The sequence below is a fragment of the Pipistrellus hanaki genome, assembly GCF_964339955.1.
Source record: "Pipistrellus hanaki genome assembly, chromosome: 1".
In the NCBI taxonomy this organism is placed as follows: Eukaryota; Metazoa; Chordata; class Mammalia; order Chiroptera; family Vespertilionidae; genus Pipistrellus; species Pipistrellus hanaki.
Window position 1 is genome coordinate 141,004,910 of NC_140503.1, and position 15,741 is coordinate 141,020,650.

A 15,741-nucleotide genomic window follows, 5' to 3' on the forward strand; every position below is an offset into this window, starting at 1 on the left:
CCACCCAATTATACCTATAAGACAATTGTTGAGACTTTGATTCCTCTCTCTCCTACATGTCTTTCCTACTCTCCACCCCTCTTAGTTCAATCTATCTTCAAGTTCTGAGGGCATTACCTCATCAATGCCTTGAGTGCATTCCCTTAGCTCCTCTCCACCTGTGCACCTTAGTTCAGGTCATTGTTATCTCCGGCCTGGCTTCAGATCTCAGCTTCAATGCTGCTGGTCGCAGAGGCAGAGCCTCTGATGAAATGCCTTGCTTTAAAGCTTTCATGAAATTTTTGTCTTCTCTACTAGACTATAAGCTTCATGAAGAGTAGGGTCATGTTTGACTTTTTAGTTCCTGCCTATCCTAGTGCCTGCCTCATCAGACACATTCAACAAATATTTGTTAAATGAATGAGCAAAGTGGTTAGCACATTGCCTGGCATATATTAAGCATTTAATGAATGGCAGCTATCTGCAGCTACATCTATGTCCATATCAGTTTACACAAGCACATACACCTGGCATGGTCTATGTTAATAAAATTTCTTGCTGCACACAGAAATAGATTTACAATGAAGACTTTGATAGGAAGGATACAGTTTGTTTATTTATTAAAAATTATTGAAAGTGTGTAACTTGGCTTACCATCCAAACTAGAAAATAATCTTATAAATAAAGACATTCCAGTGTTCCTAAGACTTAACTTTGAATGAGCTTTCTGTGCAGTAGAGGCGGTAGAAAAGTCCACGTGGAATGAAATGTTAGTAGCCCGTAGTATTATTTGAACATGGAGGTCACGGTGAGCACATGTTTTGGTTATTACTGTTTCACGTGTGTGTGTGGCACTGAGTGCTCACCTTGTGCGTGGGCATGGTGTGTCATTTAAAAGTCAGTGTGGTTCCTTGCCAGGTGGAGTTACCCCTTCTGCTTTAGGAAGGGATATAAAACAAGTTTAGGTTTTGTTAAACCTAAGCGCTACCACAAAGTTCTTCCTGGCTCCCGGGCACATGTGAGAAGTTGCTGGCATTCCAGGCAAAGACAGTGGTGGAGTTAAAGGTGATGGAACTGAAAATCAAAAGGAGCAGAGGTGGGTGCGAGGGGAATGACTGAAAGGGACTGACCCCCAGCTGCCGGCTTCCAGTGGCCACTTCCTCTCCAAGGGAAACGGTGGAATGCACGAGGAAAAACACACGAGCGCGTTAGAAAAATCGCAGGCTGTGACATTTGCACCACTTTCTATGACTGAAGTGTCGAGAACGGAAAGTGACTTTCTTAGCCATTTTTTCATTGATAAACTGCTGCAGAAAGAGCTAAGCTACACAGAATCAATGAATGTAATTCTTTATTACTTTCTGATCTCAGTGTCAGCAGAACAAAAAGTATACGTAAAATGGATAAGTCTATAGTATGTTCCCCCCCCCCGCAAGGCATATACCCATCTTTAATTCCTTAAATATGGAAATATATGTTGTCTTTCTTAAAAATTAGAAAGATCTTTAAAGATCATTGCATATCCAAATTGGATAAATATAACTATGTAGTCATTCTGTAGACCTCAATCAAAATCTGTGCACTGGATACCATCTTGAACGATTTTACTCTAAAGGAGAGCAGACTGTGTTCTGTTAAGTATCTGTTCCCTGCAACTCGGTGTCATATTGGTTCTGTGTTTGCATGTGTGACTATCTTGTATTAGCCTACCTATTAGCTCTTATTTATTTATTTATTTTTGTCTTTTGATGAATTTTCCTTATTCCAATGGTCTGGTAGATGATCCTTACTATTCATAGCAATGCTAAGAGACGTGAAAAGGTCATCTTTCCCGGTATCCAGTTATGTCTGATCTCAATACTAACACAGCTGGCATCCACAGTACCTAATATGATGACCCCTTTGGTTTCTAAATAAGAACCATGTAGTGCTGGGAAGTATTGAAGTCAACTTTCTCTGCTTGAATTCTCCATTGAAAGGGTTTGAACATTTAACTGTTTTTGCAAAGCTGCTTTAAGCAGCAGCAGCAGCATTTGTTGGAAAGAGGGATAGCGTGGAACAAATCAAGTCCTCCAAAATGTGGCTCACTATGCCCACCCTAACCCTGATCCATCTGGAACCTCACATGCCTGCCCCGGCTCTGCGCAGCCGCATTGCCTGTTGATCTGCAGCTGGAACCAGACTGGTTCTTCACTTCTCAGTGACGTTCTTCAGATCACAAAGGAATTTTACCCGATGAGTTTAGGTAAACCCACTCTTTAATTTTAGACACAAGATTTGAGACTATGTACAATATCTTTATGAAGTACTTTTCTTGCAAGGAGTTTAAAACTTGTTTTTTATATGTCACAATCATTTCTTCTTACTAATGATCTGATGAAAAGAGAGATGTGTTTTAAAATACAATAAAAAGTTGAAACAAAATCCACTTGGGATTTATATATTTTCAAAATAGATTTGGTATTACAGTAATGGTATGATAATAAGCATATTATACAAAACTATTTTTCCTACTACAAAAGAAAAAAGCCTATGACATATGTAATGATACATACTTTTTCTTTTTCTTTTGTATAATGATACATACTTTTTATTTATGAGAAGTGGACTTAATTTACTGATATGCTGTTTGTATAAATTATATCTGGGAACATCTCATTCCTCTTCTTCTTCTTCTTCTTCTTCTTCTTCTTCTTCTTCTTCTTCTTCTTAATTTTTTTTTCGGAGGGAGGAATACTTGAAAGGTAAAATCTACACCCAATGAATTGAATTAGGAAACAATTCCTAAGAATTTGTGCAGTGACTGTTCAGAGAGCTGCACAGCTGTTATTTTATTTAAATACCCCAATTCTAAAGGGACGCCGTCATATGATGCAGGCTTGGTGGATAGCTGTTCTAGAAAGAGTCAAGACAAATCCCATTTTTATGGCTTTAGATTTTAAATCCCAGGGAGACTTCACAGAAAGGACTGACACGAGGGACAGGTGGGTATTGGTTCCAACTTGGTGACAAGTTTTCAACCTCAGCTGCATTCTTGCAGCCAGGGAGTGAGGAGCAGCTGGCGGCCCGGGAGCCAGTGCTGTGCAGATGGAATTCTTGCGGCGGGGAAGAATGTCCTCGCTGGCTCCCCATGCTTTAGGAACAAAGAGCACAACTTAAGAGATTGAAGCTACTGTTTGATCTGAGTGGGGTGGCTTTACTCCCCTCCCCTCCCTCACATCTTTTGTATGATAAGCCTCGTGATTTATGTTTAGAAAAGAATGTGAAGTTTCCCAATGTATGGCTAGTCAATGGCTTCTCTGAACTGTGTGCGTTCTTCTAAGGCCCATCCCTCACATTTGTGAGGTTTGGGGCAAGCATCTATAGAGAGGCTCCCACGTCATAGAGCTACATAGTTACGTTATAAATCAGGTTAAGTAGTAGATGATGCTTTTTCTTTTAACCTGGCGTTTTCTCCCAGAGCTTGGAGATGCGAAGGGAGTCGGTTCTCTCCTGTCAGGGCTCTGCCCCACAGGACAAGGGGCTTCATGCTAGTATGTGTGGACACCCAACTCACCTATCCAGGCTCCATCCGCCCGCCCCAGCAGATAGCTGTCTCTTGCTCACATTAAGGAAGCTGGCTGAGGATTATTGAGCCAGGAGTCCTGTGGTCCTAGAATCAGGAAGGGGTCCAGAAGGGAAGCCTCCGGCTCTGAGAGGGCACATCCCTCGGCTTGCAACGCAGGAAGAGGAGGGCTGGAGGGGGCCAGAGTGGGCACTCAAGGGCATGGGGCTCAGGACAAAGATCCTTTTTACCCAGGTCTAAGGACAATGCTTTACTTTCAAACCTCCAAGCATATACTACTGTTGCCTCTGTGGTCAGAGAGGGAGAAGATTTTGTGGTCAAATTCTAGGTTCTCCATTTAATTAAGAATGGCTAAAGCCATTAATTATTTACCTGGTGTTTATGACCCATCTGCTCTCAGAGTAGGAATGATTTCATTGAGGATGAGGTGAACTCTTCACTGCTGCCCATAAAATAGGAAGCCCAGTGGTTCACCATGGAGATCACTCATCCCCTGCATTTCTGCAGCCTTTGGGGTGGTGGTGGTGGTGGTGGTGGTGGAGGGGAACTGCAAATGTGGAATGATATCCTTGTTGTTAGTTATGTTTAGACAGGACTTTGGTCTGAAAGGTAAATGGCAATCATTATTCTAATCTTACATACGAAGGAACTTGGAAAAGCCGTTGGCTTTATGGTTACTTCAGATACACAATAAACCAGGGGAGGAGCTAGCAGCAGATGCAAAAGTCCTACCTGTGCTTAGACATCAGAGAAATTCAGGGTGAGATTGAACATGGGACCGAAAAGATCTGAATAGTATTGTCTCCTGGACTACCTGATAGCAATGTAAAAGGAAGAGCAGAGGGAGGAATCCCCATTTGCATTATCTACAGAATTACTCAAGAATTGGAGGCATGGTGTGGGTGGAAAACCCCACAAGGTGTTTAGTAGGAAAGCTAATGTTACATAGATTTTTTTTTTTTTTACTTTAAGGTCCAGGGGGACCCAGCCAAGTGGAAAAATAGCTGAGTTATGGTGGAAACCAGTCACCTTGTTAAAACTGAACAACCAGGTGTTTAGGAAAAGAATGGTATGAGAGACTGGTTTCTTTCCTGCTGAGCACAACCATTCACTGTGAACACAGAGAAAAGGAATCTTTGTTACAGGATTTTTTACGAGAATTACAAAAAAACTTTGCTACGAGCATAGAGGAAGATAAAAATGTGTGTATTTGAATGTTTAAAACTAACCTGTGTCACAAGCCCAATTTGAGTTTCACAATATAGTCAAAGAGAGTTATATTTTGAGCTATAATTATGCTATATTTCCTTGGAGCACTCTTAGCTGGGATAAGTTTGTGCATCGGTATATGATATGTTATTTTTCCTATGTGATTTTTTCCCCTTAAAGAAAAGTGAATTTTAAAAAATGCATGGATACAGATCATTCTCATTCCAAAATAAAAAAGACTTTGGCAAATGTTATTTCGGTGGATAAGAGAGGTTCAGATTACCAAACCATAGATCTTGGCTTTAAAAAAATAATATTACCATCCTGGCTGGTGTGGCTCAGTGATAGAGATCAGCCCACACACTGATGAGTCTTGGGTTCAACTCCTGGGGTCGAGGTGTGTGAAGGAGGCAACCAATGGATGTGTCTCTCTTGCATTGATTTCTCTCCCTCTCCTACTCCCTCCTTTCCACTCTCTCTACAAATCAATGGACAAAAATATCCTTGGGTGAGGATATTAAAAAGAATAGCATTACCAAAAATACTAATAACTTTTGATCTGAAAAATATAAAGAATGTTTACATTCATAAATATAAAATAAATGCTCCCTAGTGGCCTCCTGTTCGGTAGATAAAAACCCTGTCTGATCTGGCCGCTCCCTGCCTATCCAGTCTCATCTCCCAAATCTCTCTCCTTTCTCTGTGCTGACCATGTTGGTTTTCTCTTTGTTCCTCCAACACCACACACCTTTGTCTGTCATTCACAGTGTCTGGTTTTCTTTCCTCTCTCGGCTAACCCCTTCTCTTTCCAGTCTCAACTGGATCTTTTTTCCATTTCACCAGACTGGTTAAGTCTTCTGATTGAACACTTCCATGAAATCGTTCCTTCTGTACAGAAATAAAAAAAAATTATATCATAGAACTATTGTGGACTTTCCATTCTCAACTGCTTAACGAGTGTGCTATTTTGTTCATTTCACTCTCCCACCTTCAAGGAGAATTTTGGGATACTGTGGGTGAAAGTGGGGGCGGGGAAGAACCCAGGAGGTGGGAAATGGAGACCAAGCAGAGCAAAGAGACTGAAGTGGCCTCAGGCGAAGGGATGTGAGGTTTGTCGCTGCAAGCAATGAGGCAAGTGACAGCGGAGATAGAATTTGTGCAAGTGTTGCAGAGGCTAAATATTTCCTTCCTTATTATGATGGAATTACCTGTTAGTTCCTGGACTACTTTCTTTGCAACAATGCTGAGAGTGGAGCACATGTGTCCGGGTGTGAGCAACACTTCCTGGGGTGTTATCACTGTCATAATCGTATAGTAGTTTGTGTAATTGTTTTATGCTTTTCTCTTCCTCCCCTTCCCTCAAGACCACAGGCAGGCTCAGGTCCGTGTGTTTTCATAGCTAAATCCCCAGCACAGAGGACAGGATCTGGCTTATGGTAGATGCTCAATAAGTGATAACTGAAGGGATGAATGAGTTAAACGAATGTGTCAATCCATTTTGCTTTAGATTTCTAAACTCAAACTACCACCGTTGGCCTCAGTGAAGAAATTATGCTCTCCTCAGCCAAAGTTCTCTAGAAGAAGGTGTCCTGAACTGGTTTCCAAATGTCTATAATTAGAAACTTTTAAAATAAGTTATTTTCATTTTCCTCACCACATTCCTATGATTCTATTATTCAGGCCCAAGGATTGAATATTAATATGATTCTTGTAATTGAAATGAAGTTCACCAAAAAATTAAATTATTTTCAAAGCGTATTAAAATATTTGCTGAAATAACCATATCTTGATTTACATGTTAGTAAGAGTTTCTCTTTTATTGAAGAGAAGGATGAAACCAAGGAGTACATATAATGGCTGTTACTTTACTGAGGATGTACTGTGGGCTTAGTAGTGTATTATTTGCTCTACACAGATTACATTTTTAAAGAACATAGACAATATTTTGAGCCTTAGCTGGTTTGGCTCAATGGATAGAGCATTAGCCTGGGTTTGATTCTGGTCAAAGAGCACATACCTCTGTTGCAGGCTTCATTCCTGGACCCGGTTGGGGCACATGCAGGAGGCAACCAACTGATGTGTCTCTCTCACATCAATGTTTCTCTCTCCCCTCCTTTCCACAATCTCTCTCTAAAAAAAGAAATAAAAAAAATAATGGAAAATATCTTCTGGTGAGGATTAATAAATACATAGACAATATTTTGAGGTAGGTATTAGTTCCTTGTTTTGCTGATAAGGAAATTAAGATTGAGTGGCTTGTCTGAGACTCCTAAGTTAGGAAATTGTGGAGCTGAGATTCAAACCTGGGTCTGCTGATTCCAAAGCTAATGATGGTGATCAACAACATTCATTTTTCATTTTTGAGGAATAAGCTGCGGAATTTATTAAGAGTTTATTTCACTTAAAATTATAACAGCAAGTCTGAGTTCACAGTCCTGCTCTGCCTTCTCTTTTCAAGAATCACCTCCACTCATCTAATTTACTACACTTGACTAATTTACTACACTTGACTAATTTACTACAGTGTTAGATAGAGACATTAATGTACTTCACAGGAAGCTATGTTAGTTGAGTAACTTGACAGAAGTTTAAAACAACACACACACACACACACACACACACACACACACACACCCCTCGCTTTTATCCATAAATTTCTGTTTATCACTTCAGTCCACCAGCCATTCCTCTGGATCAATTACCTGTTGATCTTTATTTACACTAAAAATCCACTTTGGCTTTTGCAATTTCATCTTCTGTGTATTAGTCTTCTATGAACATCTAGAATATCTAGAAAAAATTTTCAGCATGGAAAGGATTACCCCATTCTCTTCTTAAAATCATGGTATAAAATATATAAATTGAAGGCAGCCATAAATTTATCCTAAGAAAAAAATTCTTACTGTTTTATGTACGTGTATACACACCCACACACCCACACACACACCCACCCACACACATACACATACCCATACCCAGTATCAATTCTCGTAATTTATGTTTGATAAAGTTGCTACAAGCACTGAAATTAGTGAATACTGAAAATATAGGGTTAGGTTCCTATGAGCCTCTGGTCACAACATTTTCATCAACTGATTAAAACATAACCTTGCATTATGTGTTTCTGTTTAAAGACACTTCAATATATCATTGATTTATTGCTATTGAATCCAGGGCCAACATCACTATAATTCATGTCTCAGTAAAGTTTATCTAATAATACATGTATTTTCTCTGTAAGGCACATAACAACCTGCTGTGCTTAGAAACACTAGACAGTACTTAGTCATAATGCTTTGTGGTCATTTTAAACAGCAAGATAACCAACAAAAAGCACAAAAATGTGAAAAATTAAGTAAGCTGAGAAAAGGACCTTCATTTATGGCTTGAGAGTCAAAACAGTAAGTCAGAGCTTCACTTAGTTCAACTCAGCAGGGAATGCGTGCATCAGGAGACTCAAAATTTCCTCCACTCTGCTTGTCTGCTAGTAACTGTAGAAGCCTGTAGGTATTGATTTTAGAGTTACATATGAATTTTAAAGAACAGGTGACATTGGAAATATGGAATCCAGTAATAACGAAGATTAACTATGTACATATTTACTATTAGTTATTATTTGTTGTGTGCTTGCTAACAACTAATTATTTTAAGTTTTTAAGATGTATTAACTTATTTCTCATAAAAGCTCTATAAGGCAGGTGTTAATATTTTCTCTAGTTTACATTATTACAGAGATAAGTGAACTTTCCCATTCCACAGCTGTAAGTATCAGAGCAGGGACTGGACCTGGGCACAGTGGTTTCAGAGCCTGGACATTTATCCACAATGCTATGCTTCCTCTTTTTGGAAAACATTATGCAATCGATAATCCTTTTTTTTTTTTTTTTTTTTTTTAAAGAGGCTTGTTAACCTCAAAGTGAGAGGCAATAAGAATTTACTTGAGATAAAAAAGAATAGCTATTTGGGAAGCACTGATCAAGGCAAAAGCCTAAATAATGTTCGGATTAGGAGACAAAGGCAAAGGATATTTATGAGAAAGGGAAGGGAACAATTACATTAATAGAAGGAAGATGTTTCTATTGATGCAGATAAATTAACAGTGATGCTAATTCTGAGCAATATGTTTAAATTTTCAGTTTATTATCCAGTAGTCTGGAAGTAATAATATGTTTTTCTATTGTCTTTGCAACGAGTTCTTTGGAATGGAGACTTGCTTTAGACCTAGCCCAAAGGTTATTTTGCCCTGTTTTAATATTCCAAAGTTTTGAGGCATAAGACATACAAAGCCTGGGATGGCAGCTCCTGCTCCATTTTAAAAGTGGATCCATTTATATTATTATACAGGATCTTTTCATCATGACTCATTCATTCATTCAAAAAGTGTTTTTTTGTGTGCCAGGCCTTGAGAAGATCTGGCAGCAAAGAAAGACATGGTCTACCCTCATATAATTTATAATTTAGTTTGCAATTAATAATTAATAATTAATTTAGGATTTTGACTGGCTTCATATAACTTAAACATACAATGAACAGTAAGTTAAGCTGGATAGAAATGTATTTTCCCTCACATGAACAGAGCCGGGAGGAAGGTGGCCCAGGGCTGGTTGAGAACTCCAGGTCATCAGTGACCCAGGCTGCTTCCATGTGGCTGCTCTGTCATTCTAGCATGCTGCTCACTGTCTAAGACAGCTGGTCCAAGGGCCAGGAATCCTGCCTGCATTCCAGCGAACAGAAAGGAGGGAAAGGAAAGAAGGACTCTCCTGCCTCATTTAAGACTTTCTATAGTTCCACACTTACAACTTATTTACTGGAACTAAGTTACATGTTTATACCTAACTGCAAAGGAGGCTGGGAAATGCAGTCTGCTAGCTTAGTGACTACATGCTCTGCTATAATCCAGATTTCTAGTTCTATTTCCAAGGGAAAAGAGGAGAATTGCACTTGAGAAGCAATTAGCAAGGTTATATATATATATATATATATATATATATATATATATATATATATATATATATATATATATAAATCCCCCCTAGTTTTATTGAGAAATAATTGACATATATCATATCACTATTTAAATTTAAGGCATATAGCATGATGACTTTATTTACATATATTGGGAAATGATTACCAGAATAGGTTCAGCTAACAGACATACTCACATAATAAAAGAGAAAGTGAAAAGAAAAAATTTCTCCTTGTGATGAAAACTGTTAGAAACATTCTCTTAACTTCCCTATATATCCTACAGCAGTGTTAGCAATAGTCATCATATTGTACATTACATAGTTTTTATCTTACTAGAGGCCCAGTGCATGAAATTCATGCATGGGGTGTCCCCTCAGCCCAGACTGCACCCTCTCCAATCCAGGACCCCTTGGGGGCAGTCGGACATCCCTTTCACAATCCAGAACTGCTTGGTCCTAAATGTCACCTGCCTGCCAGCCTGGTTGTTCCCAACTGTCCCCCTGCTGGCCTGGTTACCCCTTACTGCATCCCCCCTACCATCCTGGTTGTCCCCAACTGTCCCCCTCTGTCAGCTAGGTCACCCCCAACTGCCCACCCCCGCTGGCCTGGTCATCCCACGCAGCCTACTGTTCAGTCGTTTGGTCAGCCCTCACTAATCCTCTTGCTGGACTGGTCACCCCACGCAGCATGCTGTTCAGTCATTATTGTTACTGTCCCGGACAATTTGCATATTCCTCTATTATTAGTATAGATAACTGAAAGCTCATACTTTAAAAAATATATATATTTTATTGATTTTTTACAGAGAGGAAGGGAGAAGGATAGAGAGAAACATCAATCAGCTGCCTCCTGCATACTCCCTACTGGGTATGTGCCCTCAACCAAGACACAGGTCCTTGACTAGAATCAGACCTGGGACCCATTAGTCTGCAGGCCAACACTATCCACTGAGCCAAACCAGCTAGGGCAGAAAGTTTGTACTTTTTGACCACCTTCCTCTAATTCCACTTCCCTTCCATCCTCTGACTGATACTACAAGTTCAATCTCTTTTTCTATGAATTTGGTTTTTGTAAAATTTTTTTCTAACCTCAAACAGCTTTATAAAAGTAAAAACATATTATTAAGTAGAGTTAAATTATAGCTTCTTTTCCTTGACATTAAATTTATTGTCTAATAGTCTTCAATCTCCTATTATAGTGATTTTTTGTTTTGTTTCTTAGGTCCTAGAGTTTTTATTTAGTTTCTTCAGCAACTCCAATGTCCCTTCTTTGATGTGTTTTGGAAACTATAAAGTCAGATATCTTCATACACATTTTAGCTAAAAATTTTAATGTAATGTTCTCTTTTGGCATCATATAAAAAATAAAATCTTTTAAAATTCCCTTAAGAGGTGAAAATAAACTGTTGGAGGGTAGTTTAAAATCTAATATTATAATTAAGATTTTTTTAAAGAGACTGTATAAAAAAGCTGGGAAAAATAAAGCAACTGTTTTGAAAGGCATTGATTTTTACACTGTCTACACTGAGAAGAAATAAGAATTAAGGTACTTTAATTATAGGAAAACTAGAGGCCCAGCACATGAAATCACAAGAGACCCAGACCTGGCGCACCATGGGACCACCGAATGTACCTCCTGGTGATGAATCTTTGGCCATTATGACATTACAACCACTGGGTTTTTATTATATAGATTTCAGATAAAGGGTCCTTTTTCTTTGCTTTAACCTATGTAACCCAGAGGTTGCCTTAACTGACCATATGATCGTTTGTACATGTATCAGTCAATGTCCTGGCAGGAAGTAGATAACACATTCAAAGGTGTGAATTAAAGAACATTTAATGGAGAGACTATTTACAGAAGCATAGGCATGTGTTATAGATGGAATGTTTACACCTCACACCCCCTCAGGACCCTCTCCTCCCTCAGTCCATATGTTGAAGCTGTAATCTCCAGTGTGAGTATATTTAGAGATAGGGGTTATAAGGAAGTAATTAAGGTTAAATGAGATCATAAGGGTGGGTTCTTGATCCTATAGGATTAGTGTCCTTATTAGAGACACCTGAGAACTCTTTCATTCCCCTTGCCCCCCATCCAAGCAAAAGAAGAGGTCGTATGAGCACACAGCAAGATGGTGGCCTTCTCAAGCTCTAGGGGAGAACTCTCACCAGAAACCAAATCCTACTAGGTCTTGTTCTTGGACTTCCAGCCTCCAGAATTGTGAGAAAATAAATTTCTGTTGTTTAAGCCACGCAGTTTGTGGAATATTATTATGGCAGCCCTAGCAGACTAATATAGAATAGTTAAGAGAATCCACAAGGAATGGTGACTACCCTGAGGCCTGAGAGGCAAGTAGAGGAAGTTATTTTTCTGGAAGCCATGGCACATGGGCCACTCAACAGGAGCTGTGGCCTTACATAGAGTAATGAAGTCAAACTAGAGAAGAAGAGAGTTGGGTAGGAAGGGAAGTGGAATTTATCCCCCAATTTCTCCCTCCTCAGCTCTCTCTTTGATTTCCTGCTAGTCCTTCCCATTCATAATGGATCTGTAAGGTAAACAAGGAATAACCAATCAGTGTACAAAGGTCAAGTAGACCCACATTTTAGTCATTTTCCTTTAAAAAAAAAATCTTTATTGTTCAGATTATTACAGTTGTTCCTCTTTTTCCCCCTATAGCTCCCCTCCACCCGGTTCCCACCCCAACCTCTGTCCTTACCTCCCAAACTTCCACTGTCCTCATTCACAAGTGTATAATTTTTGTCCAGTTTCTTCCCCCACCCCCCACACTCCTTTCCCCCCAAGGATTATCAGTTCACTCCCTTTCCATGCCCCTGATTTTATCCTATTCACCAGATTATTCTGTTCATCAGATTTTTTATTCACTTGATTTTTAGATTCACTTGTTGATAGCTATGTATTATATTTGTTGTTCCTAATTTTTATCTTTACGTTTTTCTTCTTTTCCCTCTTCTTAAACAATACCTTTCAGCATTTCATATAAGACTGGTTTGGCGGTGATGAATTCCTTTAGCTTTTTCTTTTTTTTTTTTTTTTTTTTTTTTTTTTAATATATTTTATTGATTTTTTTTTTTGCCCCCCACCCTCCCTCCCACACATCCCCTCCCTCCCCAGAGTTTTGTGTCCATTGGTTATACTTATATGCATGTATAAAAGTCCTTCGGTTGATCTATTATCTCCCCCAGATCTTCCTCCCCTCCCCGCTGTAATTTGACAGTCTACTTGTTGATTTACTGTCTCTATATCTATCTTTTGGTTCATCAGTTTATAATGCTCTTTGTTATCCACAAATGAGTGAGGTCATGTGGTGTTTCTCTTTCATTGATTGGCTTATTTCACTCAGCATGATGTTCTCCAGTTCCATCCAGTTTGCTGCAAATGATGAGAATTCCTTATTTTTTATGGCCGCATAGTATTCCATTGTGTAGATGTACCAAAGTTTTTGGATCCAATCATCTGCTGACGGACACTTAGGCTGTTTCCAAATTCTGGCTATTGTAGATTGTGCTGCTATGAACATAGGGGTGCATATATCCTTTCTGATTGGTGTTTCTAGTTTCTTGGGATATATTCCTAGAAGTGGGATTACTGGGTCAAATGGGAGTTCCATTTTCAGTTTTTTGAGGAAACTCCACACTGTTCTCCACAGTGGTTGCACCAGTCTACATTCCCACCAGCAGTGCACGAGGGTTCCTTTTTCTCCGCAACCTCGCCAACACTTGTCGTTTGTTGATTTGTTGATGTTGGCCATTCTGACAGGTGTGAGATGGTACCGCATTGTTGTTTTGATTTGCATCTCTCGGACAATTAGTGACTTTGAGCATGTTTTCATGTGCCTTTTGGCCTTCCTTCTGTCTTCTTTTGAAAATGTTCTATTTAGGTCCATTGCCCATTTTTTAATTGGATTATTTATCTTCCTTTTATTTAGTTGTATAAGCTGTTTGTAGATGTTGGAGATTAAACCTTTATCAGTGGTATCATTTGCAAATATGTTCTCCCACACTGTGGGCTTTCTTGTTGTTTTGTTGATGGTTTCTTTTGCTGTAAAAAAGCTTTTTATTTTGATGTAGTCCCATTTGTTTATTTTCTCTTTAGCTTCCATTGCCCTAGGGGTAGTATCAGTGAAGAAGTTCTTTTGGCATACGTCTGAGATTTTGCTGCCTGTGGATGCTTCTAGTATTTTTATGGTTTCCCGTCTGATGTTTAAGTCCTGTATCCATTTTGAGTTTATTTTTGTGAATGGTGTAAGTTGGTGATCTAGTTTCATTCTTTTGCATGTGTCTGTCCAATTTTCCCAACACCATTTATTGAAGAAACTGTCTTGACTCCATTGTATATTCGTGCCTCCTTTGTCAAATATTAGTTGAGCATAGTGATTTGGGTTGATATCTGGGTTCTCAATTCGATTCCATTGATCTATATGTCTGTTCTTGTGCCAGTACCAGGCTGTTTTGAGAACAGTGGCTTTGTAATATAGTTTGAAGTCTGGTATTGAGATCCCTCCTACTTTACTCTTCTTTCTCAGGATTGCTGTGGCTATTCGGGGTCTTTTATTGTTCCAAGTGAACTTTTGGAGAGTTCTTTCTAGGTCGGTGAAATATGTCGTTGGTATTTTAATGGGGAGTGCATTGAACCTATAGATTGCTTTAGGAAGTATGGACATTTTGATGATGTTGATCCTACCAATCCATGAACATGGTATGTTCTTCCATCTCCTTACATCTTCCTCTATCTCTTTTTTCAGTGTCGTGTAGTTTTCCCCATATAGGTCCTTTACTTCCTTAGTTAAAGTTATTCCTAGGTATCTTAATTTTTTTGGTGCGATGGTAAATGGAATTGCTTTTTTAGTCTCTGTTTCTGCAGTTTCTCTGTTGGTGTATAGAAAAGCCATGGATTTCTTGGCATTAATTTTGTATCCTGCTACATTACCAAATTCATTTATTAAGTCAATTAGTTTTTTAATGGAGTCTTTTGGGTTTTTTATGTACAATATCATGTCATCTGCAAATAAGGATAACTTTACTTCTTCTTTTCCAATTTGGATGCCTTTTATTTCCTCCTCTTGTCTAATTGCAATGGCTAGTACTTCCAGTACTATGTCAAACAGGAGTGGCGAGAGTGGGCATCCCTGTCTTGTTCCTGTTCTTAGAGGGAATGGTTTTAGTTTTTGCCCATTGAGTATAATGTTGGCTGTGGGTTTATCATATATAGCTTTTATTATGTTGAGGTATGATCCTTGTACTCCCACCTTGTTAAGAGTTTTTATCAGAAAAGGGTGTTGGATTTTATCGAATGCTTTTTCTGCATCAATTGATATGACTATATGATTTTTATCTTTCAATTTGTTTATGTGATGTATCACGTTTATTGATTTGCGGATATTGTACCATCCTTGCATTCCTGGAATAAATCCTACTTGGTCGTGGTGTATGATCTTTGTGATGCTCTTCTGGAGTCGATTTGCTAGAATTTTGTTGAGGATTTTAGCATCTATGTTCATGAGGGATATTGGTCTGTAATTCTCTTTCATTGAGTTGTCTTTATCTGGTTTTGGTATTAGGGTGATGCTGGCTTCATAGAAGGAATTTGGAAGTGTTCCTTCCTCTTGGATTTTTTGGAATAGTCTGAGGAGGATAGTTTTTAGTTCTTCCTTGAATGTTTGGTAAAACTCTCCTGTGAAGCCATCTGGCCCTGGGCTTTTGTTTGCTGGAAGCTTTTTGATGACTGTTTCAATTTCTTCCCAAGTCACTGGTTTATTGAGATTTTTAGATTCTTCCTGATTGAGTTTTGGAAGATTATATTTTTCTAGGAATATGTCCATTTCCTCCAGGTTGTTCAGTTTGTTGGAGTAGAGTTGTTCATAGTATTTTGTAACAATCCGTTGTATTTCGGTGGGGTCTGTTGTTATTTCACCTCTTTCATTTCTGATTTTGTTTATTTGGGTCCTCTCTCTTTGTTTCTTGGTTAGTCTGGCTAGAGGTCCATCTATCTTGTTTATCCTT

At 38.8% G+C, this 15,741-nt stretch overlaps 1 pseudogene across 1 annotated transcript in view; it reads right to left on the reverse strand.

Moving 5' to 3' along the window:
* LOC311620989 (large ribosomal subunit protein uL6-like) overlaps positions 1 to 6,058 on the reverse strand; it is a 31,234-nt pseudogene extending 25,176 nt beyond the window's left edge. The window contains exons 1-2 of the transcript in view: positions 5,962 to 6,058; positions 2,982 to 3,112 (exon numbers count right to left, since the gene is read on the reverse strand). The product of the transcript in view is annotated as a large ribosomal subunit protein uL6-like (transcript). The remainder of the gene's footprint in view (positions 1 to 2,981; positions 3,113 to 5,961) is intronic.
* Positions 6,059 to 15,741: the final 9,683 nt, after the last annotated feature.